The sequence below is a fragment of the Anabrus simplex genome, chromosome 4 (assembly GCF_040414725.1).
Source record: "Anabrus simplex isolate iqAnaSimp1 chromosome 4, ASM4041472v1, whole genome shotgun sequence".
Taxonomy (NCBI): Eukaryota; Metazoa; Arthropoda; class Insecta; order Orthoptera; family Tettigoniidae; genus Anabrus; species Anabrus simplex.
This window is the reverse complement of record NC_090268.1, coordinates 120,227,832-120,243,683: the sequence shown is the minus strand read 5'-3', so window position 1 is coordinate 120,243,683 and position 15,852 is coordinate 120,227,832. Positions and strand designations below refer to the sequence as shown.

The 15,852-nt window shown below is 40.2% G+C and overlaps 1 long non-coding RNA gene across 6 annotated transcripts in view; it reads left to right on the top strand.

Annotated features, from left to right (window-relative positions):
• Window positions 1–1,158: 1,158 nt before the first annotated feature.
• The window catches only part of LOC136872481 (uncharacterized), a 67,320-nt gene continuing 52,626 nt past the window's right edge, over window positions 1,159–15,852 (top strand). Inside the window, exons 1-3 of one of the 6 annotated variants that reach the window (XR_010859925.2) lie at window positions 1,159–1,272; window positions 2,236–2,357; window positions 6,501–6,643. This is a non-coding gene — a long non-coding RNA (uncharacterized lncRNA). Of the gene's footprint in view, window positions 1,273–1,337; window positions 2,358–6,500; window positions 6,644–15,852 lie in introns of those variants that run through there. The other 5 variants (XR_011018077.1, XR_011018076.1, XR_011018075.1 and 2 more) reach the window with 5 other exon arrangements.

The following is a 15,852-nucleotide window of genomic DNA, read 5'->3' as shown; positions in this document are numbered from 1 at the left end:
TATGACTCCAGTTACAGATCTAATTCCATTACTAAAGCAACATCAAAAAGCGACATGGCAACAGTTCTGGAATGACACTGCAAGAATAAAAGGGACCTTCTATTACAATATCCAACCCTCTCTGCCAATCAAACACTGGTATCAACGATCAACTTACACACGGCGTCATATCATAACTATTATTAGGCTACGTTTCAACCATTCGCTTACGCCCTTGTTAAAGTACCGTTTCAATATTGTCAGCCAACCGACATGTCAGTGTGGTTCAAATGAGGCGGATGCAAATCACCTCATTCTCCAGTGTCAGTTATATACTCAGGCTCGAGCACGCTTAATTGCAAGTCTAACCTGTTTACGAATACCACTTCCAACAAGTGTTGCTTGTCTTGTTTACAATCCGTCACCGGACATCATATACATATTAAACAGATATTTAGAGGACACGGGCATCATATTGTAAACATACCATAAGATTCACGTTTCATTAATAGTTGTGTCACTTACATAGACTTCATAACACTCCCGACTATGCCTACTTAGGTTTTGTTTAATTTTTGTTATTATACAACTCTAGCAGAAACTGAGCACAATGTTCGCGTTACTATTGTCTTTTGTCGTCTCTAGCACATATGTTCATACGTTGCTCATTTGTTAGAAAGATCCAGATTCAGTAGGTAAATTCTCTTTGGTAGGTCAGATGCTCTTTGGTAGGAACGTTTAGGGTAACACGGCGTTAGTCATATCACATGTCCTTGATAAGCTTTCACTACACTTTGCGCGATATATACATTCTACCCCTCCATTTGTGTTACTCCATCCATAATACTAGATCCTTTAGTTGTTGTGTGCTATCCTTTGTCCTTCCCAATTGTCGGCCCGTTCCGTATGTCAAAGTAGAAGACGCCAAGATGGGTCACTTCGGCGTGAAGATATAGTACCTTGTGTCCCCGTGCTTACTCCTATGTCTATTACACTTACACCCACAAGATGTAGATGTTCACCCATACCAGTGATCTTTGTACTGTGAGATAAAGTATTTCTTCGTCACCATAACTACATGTTTCTGAGTGTTTGACAGTGTTTCATTTACAAAGTATTGGAACTGGGTGTTAGTTACATACAGAGCCCAACCAAATATCAAGAAAGAAAGAAAGAAAGAACTTCACGAACAGAACAGAACATTCTCTTTGGTGCAGGCGGTTGCAGACGTGCAAGTGTAGCGTGAACCACCGTCGCCTTCGCCGCAAGGAACATCGTCTTTGATACTCCCAGGTAGGTGTAATTTGGTAGGCTATGTATACATTTCTGGTGTTGTAATGAATAGTATTAAGTTAGAAATAATTTGTTGACAATCGTTTTTTAAACTTATGCGAGTTTGTTCCGTTGACATTTCTTTATCGGGGTTTTAATATATCTAATCCTGGATGTTCATGTTCTCCAATGCAAGTTCTGTGTTTCAGTTATCACAAAATCTGTTTAATTTTTATTTGGCAGAAGATGGCCACTAAGTGGCTGAAACTATATATCAATTACTTGATACCGTATATTTTATTGAAAGGGTGGGTGTCTCTTGTCAATTTATTTCTTATAATTGCACTTCAATACGGAGCAAAAATGAAATATATAGGTTATGAAAGAGTCGTGTTACAAAAAATGTTCTAGAGTTTGAGCTGGGAAGACTTGGGAGTAAGGAAGAGGCGGTAGACTAAGTGTATGTTCCGAACTGTCATTTGAGAGATGGCATGGAAGGATATCAGTAGACAAATAAGCCTGAGTGGAGCTTTTAAACTTAGGAGGGATCGTAATATGAAGATAAATTTGGAATTCAAGAGGGAAAATTGGGGCAAATATTACTTAATTTTCATGAAGAATAAGGGTTTGTAATAATTTATCAAGGGAAATGCTCAATTAATTTCAAAATTCTTTGAAGTCACGTAAGAAAGGGCTAGGTGAACACTTGATAGGGAATCTGCCACATGTCTGACAGTCCTAAATTGCAGATCGTTGATGATTGACATATGAGGAGTAGGCCTATAATTTAAAATCTGTTTTTTAGATACATTAAGATTTTAGGTTTAAGTAAGGGTCAAAGGTCCTAAACTTTAGTGCCATAAAACTTCAGGTACTATGGTTGGAATAAAATACCATATTTAGATATTAAAATTTCATATTCAAAATATTTTTCCTGTAATAATCATGCCTTGGGGGAAAAGTTAATTTTAAAATTTCTTTCAGTACAGTTATGTTCAACATGAATCTCCATAGGGTCACCATGCAAGTCACTAACAGCCATGGACAATGGTGCAAGTTTTTTCTGCAAGGGGATTGAGGCATAAGATGCTGGTGAGCTGGCGCATGTAAGTAGATGGATATAAAGTTAAAATAATTTGCAGGACCAATGAAAGTCTTCTACAGTAGGGCCTATGTGGAATTGCGGGTCCGGTACACAAGCCGGCTATCTCCAGATCGGGTCTCAGAAATTTTTTAACCTAAAGGGTGAATTCTACTATGTCTAAAAAGGAACTTAGATGCGAAAATTAAGAGTTTTTGCTATTTGTATGTAATTATTAAATGCCAATATGTGCCAAGCGCTACAGCTCTCTTGCCAGGGTAGCCATGTTGATGACGTCATAGTTCATCCCGTTGACCTCTGGAAGGTCAGCCATGATGAAACTATGACGTCACGAGGCAACATCTGACATTTAAATGTACATACAAACAAAACTAAGCATCCCATGGGTTACAGCAGAAAATGAGCACAGCAAATCACAGAATGCATACCTATGATAGAAAGGTACTGGGTAAAACTGTACATTCCACATCCGAACGTTTATAACAGTATAAGGGAGGGAACACAATGCAAATAGCTGGCGTAAACACAACGCAAACAGCCGGCATACCTATGATATACATTTACCTAGAGGACAAACTTTACCTTACGCAGCCCACCCGGGATATAACATTATACAGACATGAAACGAATATACATTGTACGTAGAATTCCCTTTAGAGGGGAGATGTGGGCCTAGGATTGTGGTCGGAGCGGCTTCGATCCCGCTACAGTACATGGCACATGCACACAGTACCAATAGGAAGTAGTGTGTTCTAACGGTACTCACCGATTAATACAGACGGTCCTTTTGGTATCCATTGCACGTACGGCCGGCCATCGTCTATGAAGCCAGCTAGCATACGTTAATATAACAGCACTCACGAGGTTCGTTCCATCGCATGTTTCTACACAATAACACACCTACAACACACATAAACCGCCACGGAATGTACGAATCAATATAATGGTCCGTTATTGGACATTATAAATTTTCCAGCTAACTCATTCTTGGTTGCCTGCGTTTCGCCCTCGTGTGCTAAGTTAGGCTCGTCAGTTGGGACTTAGCACACCACCCAAGACGCAGGGCTAGTGCATACCGTGGAGGCCACTGCATAGGCTATTTGAAGCCACCAGCAGTGCCAATGCACTATGAGAGCTATGTCTCATTTCCAAAAATAGATGCCTGCCTGGCCATCAAATGATGTAGATGTTGATTCCCATAGGGAACCTAAAATATTTGTCCCGAATGAGTAAATTTATAATACCAATATAATGGTCCGTTATTGGACATTATAAATTTTCCAGCTAACTCATTCTTGGTTGCCTGCGTTTCGCCCTCGTGTGCTAAGTTAGGCTCGTCAGTTGGGACTTAGCACACCACCCAAGACGCAGGGCTAGTGCATACCGTGGAGGCCACTGCATAGGCTATTTGAAGCCACCAGCAGTGCCAATGCACTATGAGAGCTATGTCTCATTTCCAAAAATAGATGCCTGCCTGGCCATCAAATGATGTAGATGTTGATTCCCATAGGGAACCTAAAATATTTGTCCCGAATGAGTAAATTTATAATACCAATATAATGGTCCGTTATTGGACATTATAAATTTTCCAGCTAACTCATTCTTGGTTGCCTGCGTTTCGCCCTCGTGTGCTAAGTTAGGCTCGTCAGTTGGGACTTAGCACACCACCCAAGACGCAGGGCTAGTGCATACCGTGGAGGCCACTGCATAGGCTATTTGAAGCCACCAGCAGTGCCAATGCACTATGAGAGCTATGTCTCATTTCCAAAAATAGATGCCTGCCTGGCCATCAAATGATGTAGATGTTGATTCCCATAGGGAACTTAGCACACGAGGGCGAAACGCAGGCAACCAAGAATGAGTTAGCTGGAAAATTTATAATGTCCAATAACGGACCATTATATTGGTATTATAAATTTACTCATTCGGGACAAATATTTTAGGTTCCCTATGGGAATCAACATCTACATCATTTGATGGCCAGGCAGGCATCTATTTTTGGAAATGAGACATAGCTCTCATAGTGCACTGGCACTGCTGGTGGCTTCAAATAGCCTATGCAGTGGCCTCCACGGTATGCACTAGCCCTGCGTCTTGGGTGGTGTGCTAAGTCCCAACTGACGAGCCTAACTTAGCACACGAGGGCGAAACGCAGGCAACCAAGAATGAGTTAGCTGGAAAATTTATAATGTCCAATAACGGACCATTATATTGGTATTATAAATTTACTCATTCGGGACAAATATTTTAGGTTCCCTATGGGAATCAACATCTACATCATTTGATGGCCAGGCAGGCATCTATTTTTGGAAATGAGACATAGCTCTCATAGTGCATTGGCACTGCTGGTGGCTTCAAATAGCCTATGCAGTGGCCTCCACGGTATGCACTAGCCCTGCGTCTTGGGTGGTGTGCTAAGTCCCAACTGACGAGCCTAACTTAGCACACGAGGGCGAAACGCAGGCAACCAAGAATGAGTTAGCTGGAAAATTTATAATGTCCAATAACGGACCATTATATTGGTATTATAAATTTACTCATTCGGGACAAATATTTTAGGTTCCCTATGGGAATCAACATCTACATCATTTGATGGCCAGGCAGGCATCTATTTTTGGAAATGAGACATAGCTCTCATAGTGCATTGGCACTGCTGGTGGCTTCAAATAGCCTATGCAGTGGCCTCCACGGTATGCACTAGCCCTGCGTCTTGGGTGGTGTGCTAAGTCCCAACTGACGAGCCTAACTTAGCACACGAGGGCGAAACGCAGGCAACCAAGAATGAGTTAGCTGGAAAATTTATAATGTCCAATAACGGACCATTATATTGGTATTATAAATTTCCTCATTCGGGACAAATATTTTAGGTTCCCTATGGGAATCAACATCTACATCATGTACGAATCAGTCGTTCCGGAGTTAAATACACGATATCGCACAATGTGTGTATACGGGCCATTAAGGAAATAAATATCCGAAACGTGCATTGACAGTACCGGCACAGGTTTCACGACCACGTGGTAATGGCGACTGGAGCTCCAGCGAATCACCGCCCCTCCACCTTCGATCTACATATTGTCAGAGACGTACCAACCTCAGGAACCTAACCACTTGGCGATACATATCGTCAGAGACGTACCAACCTCAGGAACCTAACCACTTGGTGATAGAGGACATGCCGTGACGACGTATGGAACGGCGGCCTATTTCAACAGCATTGAAGCAGAATGCACGACATTCACATAATATAATAAGCAGCATACTCACCTTCTACTCATAATAGCACTACTTACCTGTTGATTGGCGACGAACGGACATCATATGATTATTGTTTCCCGAATAGTTTTAGGCCCACATCTCACCTCTACAAGGACTTCCAAGTAGGATTTGCATTATTTCCACGTCCTTATAATGTTATACACGTTGGGCTAGGGAATGTATAGCTTTACTTAAAGTAAATGTATATAATAGGTATGCATTCCCGAATAGTTGTACCTAAACTATTCACACGTTGTATACGCCATGATTATGCATTTTCTGCCATATTCCTTCATGTGCCATGGATATGTACATATTTCGATGAACCCACACGCATCGGGACAGCTGGTGTTACGCCCCCTTCATTACGCGCGGAGGGGTTGGCGGCCCTGTGTGACGTCGCAGCTCCCGTCGCCATTACCAGGTGTACCACATGAGTTATCTATAGAGGAACAGGGGACGTCACGATCATTTTTCTTGTCCACGGTGAAATGCTAAATAATTAAATTGGCGGTGCATGCGCAGTAGCAAAAATTCGGACTTAGTTTTCGGATATTAATTCCCTGTCTCTCTCTTACACTCTGTGACGTCAGGTATGACATCACCCCTCAGTCACCAAGTAAACATGGTCGCCATGTGCTCTACCAGTCCTATATAGTGTCTTCTTCACTGTTCTATATGGCAGGTAATAATACAAAAACCTAGTATTTTCGCAGCTCTACTCCTTCCTTGTACCCTAATGGACATATTTAACAGCATATGACGGCGCCTACGAGTGAACTGGCGATAGCTGGCTTGTGTACCGTAACCGGAATTGCTTAAGTGGTGGTGATTAAACTTTAACGTATCATGAGGCAAATTGTAATTTGAAACTTGACATTCCTTTCAGTGTAAGAAGAGTATTCAGCTGGAATAATCATGTGAGATTCCAACAATGAAGAAAAAACAGTTGGGACAATTCTGCTGCCTGCGATATTCATGGTGTGATGAACTTCATAATGTGGAAGGCACAATAGGCTGGGGTAGCAACATGTATGTATAATTTTAATTAAGCTACACATAATTTATAGCAGTTCTATGCCTTGTGTTGGGTAAATGGTCACTTTCCTCCAGTACTTGCTATCTTGAATCCTAGCAGAATCAGGAATAGAATTTTCAAAGTTCTTCATAATCCTAGCTCTCTATCTTGTTTTTGATCATCCCTAAGCTGGTTTACCCTCTGCCATCCTCTAAACTTGATGAGCTTTACACTTCTGCTTTTCTTTCAGTATGACCAAACTGTTTCATTTTAATTTTTTGGGTTTGGTGTCACTGAGACTGGATAATATTATCTTTTAGGATTTTGTCCAGTCTAGGTGCTCCACAAGTCCATTGCAGCATCCTCACTATAACAATAAGTTTCTGTCCATCCTTTTTCTTTATCACACAACATTCAGAGCCATATAACATAGTTGGACAAACCGTTGTTTTGTATATTATGAGTGGGTGCTCGCAAAAACGAGCTAACCATCATTTAGGTAAAGCTGAGGGCACAACTATAGAAAGGGACACGCAAGGATTAGTAACACGAGCCACCACGAGGTGGTGCACACGAGTTTACTGTCGCACTAGAAGCGCTTAGTGGGAGCGCCGAGAGGAACGACAATGCTGCCACCAACTGTTGCTTGTACAGCTGTCTTCTTTTTTCTTGCCATGCGGTCAGTATGCGCCATGGCCATTGTTAAGAGCCTCTCGAAGGGAGTGTGGCTCCCAAAGGGAGCCACTGTTCTCATGACAGAGATTGGCCTCGAGGTGCAAAAATACCTTAAAGCTAATAAATGATCTTTATATCTCGCGCCGAGGCCATTTCAAACTTCCCTGGCTGCTTCATAATTTTTTTCTTCTGCAGTGGTTGGTAACACAATCTTGGCCTCATCCTAGGTGTCAATGACGTCATCTTCCATACATGAACCAATCACCGTTGTAAGAAATGGAGTATGGCGACTAAAACCGTATTTTCGGTTATAAAAGCAAATGTACTTCTAGGGCGGGTGGGTCGGTCCCTGGCTAGTATTGAACACATCCCTCTTCCACAATCATTTTCAGGTGAGAATAGCAGTATTTAAAATAACATTTTGTTATAATTCTTGTGTGTCCCTTTCTATATTTCTACCAAGCTGAGAAAAAAGGGCTTGTGTTTGGGTAAAAAAAATATTAACAAAATAAAATGATTCTTTTCTGTATTTATTCCTGTTATAGAACGTACTATCAATTTATCATTTTGGTCACTAACTCGCAGTTATTACTTGGGACACATCCAATTGAAACATTAGGGCCTACATTACTCGTAATCTAAAGCATTGAACAATGGTTCCTTGGCTCCGGTAAAGAAGTAGGGGACTGGAAATATTAATAATATTGCATTGAAAATTTCTCACAGATGTTCAGGACTCAATTTTGAATATTATTAGGTCCCGAAATGTTGCATTATTATCTGCGCATCTTTTCTGGATATATTTACACCCTAGTGCTGAATTGGTCGACCTTGGCAATCTTAGAGATTTGTACTGGCAACCTTTGAAACACAAACTATGAATCTCTTATGCATCGCTGTGCGACATCTGGCGTACACTTTACGTACTAGTACTGTTGTTTTTTACACAGCAAAGCCAAACTATAGAATACACTCTAGGAATTAGATTCGCATCGAGAAATGTTATAATGTTATATAATGTGTGTGTGTGTGTGTGTGTGTGTGTGTGTGTGTGTGTGTGTGTGTCACAGTTGTTGGCTTAAGATAACAAAGGTTTAGCAAAATTCTTATCGATCATATTATCGATTCAATTCAGATTTCATTTTCATTCAGTTGGCAGTACTACTGGTACCGCGAGAGCTCCCTCCTTACTCCTCACCCAGCACGGAAATATATCGATAAAAAGTGCGCAGATAATATTAATGATTTTGTGGGTAATATTGGTAATAATTGCACATAAGAAGTAAAAGGATGTATTCATGATAGTCATCTTTGTTTCCAGAGATGTTATGGTATAGACTGGTTAGAATAGCCATCTTCGTTTCCAGAGATGTTACGGTATAGACTGGTTACTTTGACTTTACAGCAAAGCAAGGAACTTCAGATAGGTGAGGAAAGCATGGAAGTTGCAATGCAAAACATGGATGCGCTGAGAAGCTGGCATTAGTCTGCTTGATGAGACACGCTCAGTGAACATTGCTAAGAGTGCTGGTGTAATTTGAACCTGTATTTACCTTATTTGGTTATTTCTTTGATTGTGAACCTTTTTAATGTTTATGTACATAATATTGTTTACTGTTGTGTGCCTTAGGGCCATTTTCCCCAGATCGAGTTAAACCTGGCATAAATTAAACCCGTTTAACTTTAGTACCTAGTTTAAACTTGCGTCCATTTTCTCCACCAATTTCTGACACTCGTTTAGTTTAAACGGGCGAGCTGTCGTTGGCGCTAACGTTGGCTGCACTGAAGGAATAGTCGAAGGCATGGTCGATTGGAATTGGCCAATCAGAGCCAAGTAATTCAATGACCGACATTTTTGTAATAATATCAGTTGTTTGTGGCGAATTAATGCTATCGTACGTAGTGAATAAAGAACAAAATCGGAGGGATGTTAGCTTTACTGATAAATAAATTGTTTACATTTGTACGAAGTGTTGTCATATAATTTTACCTATTGCTGCCTACAATTTCTTGGAACGCACTTTTATACCGGTATCTTATTTCTCTCTGTCATGCTTTACCATAAACAAGTACCGTGGGCCTAATACGTGTCTTTTGATGTCCGTATTGTCTTACGGAACACACGGGAACATTGAAATATTAAAATCCTGGTCTTTCAGCAATAGGCCTACGGTATTCCTTTCTTCAGAAAATCAACATTTATGTGAATTTCAAGTAAACAAATTCCAAGCATGCTCGGGATCTATCTCCTATTAAAATCCATCCCCCTCGGCCCAAATCAATCTCCAAACCTTGGATCCAGCAGACAGACCACTGATGATGTATTACTTGATTCCGTATTCGTTTATAACATAACCAAGTTTGCGATATGTCGTACTGTATGCATAATACTCTTCTCCCTATAGCATTAATATTTCTATTGCTGGTATGCTGGCAATAGTTACGATGAAACATTCTTAACTATAATTTATTCTGTTACAAGTTTACTAGCAAGCATGAAACACTTTGTTTTTCTGATCCTATAAGTATATATTCTACCGGTAGCGATTAGAAATTGTATACCACCGCCTCTCCTACCGTGCCGGTAAACATTCTGATGGTAAAAATACTTTCGACAAACTGGATTCGAACCGTCTAGTCACGGATTTGGACGATGCTGACCTAACGATTTAGCGACCACAGCCACCAGGCACCGCATGAAGAGTGGACGTATTACACGACTTATGTAGGAATATTTTTATGCTTCACATTACAGTATTCATACCACCAACAGTATTTTACAGTATAAAATATTATAAGGAGACTGCAATTTAAGGTCTGTGGTCCCCGTTGTTAATAAGAAAATTGCCTGCTGCATCATACCTTAAAGCAACCAGAATCATTGCTTCTAGCGAAATAGCATTATTTCGTGCAGTTGACGTTTTAAATGAATCCTCCTTCGATACTAGACAATCCTTGCTGTTCGCTTATGAATTATAAATCCATCAAAAAAACTCCGTTACATCCGATTTTCCAAGATTGTAAACTTTTGTTGGAATGTGGTTTCTTAACCTCACTTGCACATCAAAATTATTTCCTATTTAACCAAAGACTTCAATAAATTCTCCCATTTTTCTAATACTAATACTAGGTTATAATTTTAGTATGTTTTCTAGTAAAGTGCTGCAGTACTGGTAGTCAAAACTAACCCTTCTACAAGGAAAATCACAGATACGTTAATAAAATGTCAAGAAGGTTGAATATAAACAGCAGTTTAAACCAACAATATAGAAGGTTTAACTTTGAACCATGTTTAAACTTGATACAAAGTTTAAACCAATATGGAGAAAATGAATGTTAGTTTAAACTCAGACTTAAACAAGATTAAAATAAACCTAGTTTAAACTCATTTGGGGAAAACGGCCCTTAATGAAAGATGAAAAGCAGATAGGAAAGTGGGATTTCGTTTCATGAATTTCCTCTCGAGCAACGTCATAAATGGCTAAATGTTATTTCAAGAAAGGATTCTCGCCGGATTTCAATTCAAGATCATCGAAACGATATGTTTGCAACGCCGAATAAATCCACACTTTCACGCTATGTAGGAGATATAAACTGCGAGACTGGAATAACACTCTTAGTAAAGGAGTAACTCTTCGCAGAAAGTCAGTTCCTAAATGAAGCAGAGAGATAGTGAATGTTGGTAGTCCGTCGAACAGTATGTTATATGACAAGGAACTAGACACCTTCTTTCAACAGAAAGACGCTTCATTCTATGTTGAGCGAATAAAAATACTCAAGATGACCGTCATCCAAGCGAAAGTAGAAATCTAATTACCCTAGTTAATCTTTTCTGTTTTATAATTTCCATTGTGACTACAAAATAAAGGTTACGGCAGCATTTTTCTTCTTCAAGAGGCTTTTAGATACAGAGCTGCATACTTTAACACTCAAAACAATCAAGGAAGTCGAAGCTTGAGTTTTTTTTTTTTCGTGTTATGCATTATGAACGACAATCATATGACTAATGTTAGCAGGATAAGAACGTCTTCTTCAAAACACATTAAACTGATGATCTATCATACTGATGATAGTGAAATGCCTCTTCTTGCTTTCGACAAATGGGACATTCTGAAAAGTAAGAAATTCTTTACTCAAAAAATCTGTTTGATGGTTCCCAAGATATAAATGGTGATTTTATCAAGAAACTGTATCAGATGCATTCAAACGAAACTATGGAACTGGTTCATTTACATGCAAAAACATCGAGCTGTCTAAGTTTAAGAAAATGAATGTGCTGCGCGAAGATATTTTTGTGTCTTATTATTATTAAGCGTATGGAATTTACAGAATGGACAGGTATATACAATATTATACAAAAGAAAAACCTGCAAAGAATACATGGTAAGTAGGGAACAATTACACATGGATATATCTAAATTGTTTATCCACTGCACTAGAGATTCTGAGACATCAGCAAAGTCTTTCCGGTCTCCACCATAAGCACGCATAGGGCATTTGTCCATTATATGATGCATGGTCTGGACTAAAGCACCACAATCACACGCTGGAGAGTCCCCAGAGCCCCACTGGTGAAGGGAGAATGCAGATTTTCCACAATTAGTGCGAAACCTAATTGCCCACTTTCTTCTTGGCAAACTGAAACCAGCTGGGGCGTGGTTTGGATTAGAGGCTTGGACACTCCGATGCTGTACGAATCCATTGTTCTTTCCATTCCTCTTTTAAATTGAAACCAGCATCCATTAGATTCTTAGCCGTTTTCATTGGTGGCTTACGGGATTTCAGCCTTTGTCTCCAGAGATCTGCAACATCTCTGTGGATAGGTAGAGTTGGATTGGACATGATCTTATCATATTCTTGAACAAGGGCTCTTGAACGTCGCAGGCTTGGTGGAGCAATGTGGGACAGGACTGGCAGCCAGTGCGTTGCAGTAGGCTTCAGAGTACCAGAGATGATACGCATGGTGGTGTTAAGTTGTACATCGACTTTCTTCATGTGGCAACTGTTAAGCCATACTGAAGAGCAGTATTCAGCTGCAGAATACACAAGGGCAAGCCCAGTGCGTTGTAATGTGTCTGCTGAAGCACCCCATGAAGTTCCACACAATTTAAACAGAATATTATGTGATCTTAACTTAGATCTGAGGTTTTCAAGATGCTTTCTATAAGATAGGGTTCGGTCAAGCATTACCCCCAGGTACTTTGGATTAGGGTTGTGCTTTAGCACTGAGCCATTGAAGCATACTTAGAGTTTTGTATTAGCCAACTTGTTGTGGAGATGGAAGCAAGCAGATTCTGTCTTATTCATGCTGGGTTATAGTCTCCAGTTTCGGAAGTAACAGCTAAGTGTATTCAGGTCAGACATCAGGATGGCCTCGGCATGGCTGAGATCTGGATGTTGAATGGCAATGGCTAGGTCATCTGCATAAGAAAATTTTGATTTTATCTCTGGGATATCCGATATGTAGAGACTGAATAGAAGAGGTGCCAATACTGATCCCTGGGGAAGACCATTTTTTAGTTTCCTAAGACGACTGTCATCATACATGACGACACGGAAGAGCCTTTTGATTAGCATATTGTTGATCAGTGTGGTTACAGTTTTGCTAGGGATAACTCGTTGCAGCTTCAACATCAACCCTTGCCTTCACACAGTATCATATGCAGCCTTTAGATCTACAAAGACTACAGATGTTTTAGTACCTCTTTGAAAACCAGCTTCAGTGTGAGTTGTTAGTGCTAGCACCTGGTCAACACAGCTTCGGTTCTGCCTGAATCCAGCTTCCTCTACTGGGATCACTTCATTAATGGCCGAAGTAATTCTATTGTACACAAGTCTCTCAAGGAGTTTATAGCAAACACTCAGCAATGCTATTGGTCGGTAGCTATAGACTTGGTCTTCCGGTTTACCGGGTTTCAGAATTGCAATGATCTTGCTTACCCGGAATTCGTATGGCAGATATCCAGACGATAATATATTAGAGTAGAATTTAGCCAACCAGAGCCTTGTGTTTGGACCACTATGTATCAGTAACTCAGGAAATATCCCATCAAAGCCAGCAGCTTTACCTGGTTTGAGGCTTTTAATAGCAGTATCTACTTCCAGATGTGAAAATGGTTCAGAGTATATAGAGTTCTCCTGCAAGTTGCTTTTCTGTTTGAGCAACTTCTTTACTTGGACAGTTTGTTTATCAGAGGGCGCTCGTGACATATTAACAATATGTTCAGCTACTAGGTTGGGGGTGATGCAACCATTTCTCTTGTGGCAGGTTCTGTTTCCGGTAAGTTTCCTGAGAAGACTCCAGGCTTTTCTGCTGGACTGTTTTGAAGTCCATAATCTCAACCATATTGTTTCACTTCTGCTGTTGAGATTCATCTAAACTCTCTAACAGAGCACTTGCTATTTCAGGATCTCCACCCTGTAAATACTCCTCATAGTGTCTCACAAGTTTCATTCCATCCAGGGATATACTCTTTCTGCAGCCCTCTTGGAATATATTTCTTGGCAATTGAGATAATAAGTCCAGCAAAACGCTCGTAGTTAGACTGAATAGGCGGTATGAATTGGACACATTTGTCAACATCTTCTGAAAAGCAATTCCACTTGGCTTTATTGAAATTCCAGCGTGGTCGAGGTGTGCTTTTAACCAAAGGTATTTGTATTCCTGTAGTTATGACAGGTCTGTGTTAACAGTGGGGAAAGTTTTCCGTTACTTTCCTTGTAGTAGGCAGGACAATACCGTTTACATCTTCAGTGACAAAGCAATGATCAGGATTGTATTCTCTCTTCCATCGGGCTAACTTAAAGGTTCCTCTATCTTTCACATCGAAAACCAAGTGTAGATTATTAGCTTCAGCCCAGGTGACTAGTTGAGAGCCACATTCATCTGTATCATATTTCCAGTTTGGATGGTGACTATTGAAATCTCAGACATACATTGCTGGATGATTCTGGGTGAGGAGCACTTCATTTGACCAAGCCACAGATGGTGGTTTATACACATTTACCACTTTGATGCCCGATATGTCAACAGTTACCACGTGAACATTGTCAGTCACCGTTGTTGAAATGAGCCGAACATCTCGTAGATTCGAACGCGCATAGGTTGCTGCCCCATACGTCTGGTGGTAGGTTGCCCCAATAACGATATAACCAGGGATCTTTCCTCTGGATTTTAGCTGTTCCTCGGTCGCACTATGAGTTTCTTGAATGGTCACTAAATCAATGTTGTTTTCAAGGATTCTAGAAAGATGTTCACTCTTCGATCTGGATATGCCTTCGATGTTTATTTGGCATATTCGTAAAGAAGGTCCTAGTATCTTTGCAGGTTGGTCTTGAGAAGGACCATTTGCAGAAGTTCTGAGTCCATTTGGCCATTTGTTGATAGTTTGGCTGCCGATTTGTTGTTGCTCGCTTAGTACCACCCGGGGAACACGTGCAGGGCAATGTAGAGGTAAATCCTGCGGACGTGAAGTAATAACAGCCCTATAATATTTAAAAGACCATTCGTATACAGATATGCACAATTTTTTAATGCAGGTACCACTTTCAAATACAAGTTATCGATAAAAAAATTGACTCGACGTACGTGTCAGTAGCACAAATGTAGCAACATTGCAGCCGGAAAAGATGCTTGATTCTTTTGTCAAGACCAAGGTATTCAACAGTGCTAATGGACTTGATTTACTCGTATAAAAGATTAAAACGGCAGGCTGCAGTACACATCTGATTTGCCACTGTGGATTTTGAAAGTTATTCATGATTTTGTATTGAAAGCACAACTATTTCTGCTGAAATCGGACATTCATTATTGAGTGAAGTTATCTGCGACTGAGCTATTCCTGTATTCTTAAATAACATAGCCACATCAATAACATAGATATTTGAAAGATTTGAACGCGAAACACTTAAACAGAAAAGTGTGTGAATATATTTATTTTCTACAGTATTTACTACCTCCCGTTAACATTGTGTACGGTTTTTCCGCTGCGGAAAGGTACGTTCTTCACTGAATTTCTTTATTAAGGTGTAAGGTGTGATTCAAATATGTTTGAGTGATTGGCTTTATATTTGAACAGAAATATACAAAACACTTAACGTGTGCTGTAATGAACAATCGTGTTTCAATGCCAGTGAAGCAGCGCTCGGTGGTAGAAATGGGAACTAGGCCCATATTGCTGTGATGGGAAGGCGTATTAGCGCAGTCATAGTAGAGGGCGAAGGTCAAAGTAACCAGTCTATACCATAACATCTCTGGAAACAAGGCTATCATAAATATATCCTCCTACTCGTTATGTGCAATTATTACCAATATTATGTACAAAATCACTAATAACGCAAAATTTCGGGATCTAATAATATTCAAAATGGAGTCCTAAACACGTCATTTTCAATGCGTTATTATTTCCAGTCCCCTACTTTACCACTGCCGGTTCCTCTGTCGTATCAGGGGAATTATTTTGGGTCAATTCCCTATAAAACTGGTGGTATCGCGGAGGAACGCTCTAAGAGTTCTAACAAATCCTTCAACTTGGCTGTAGTTATGAGC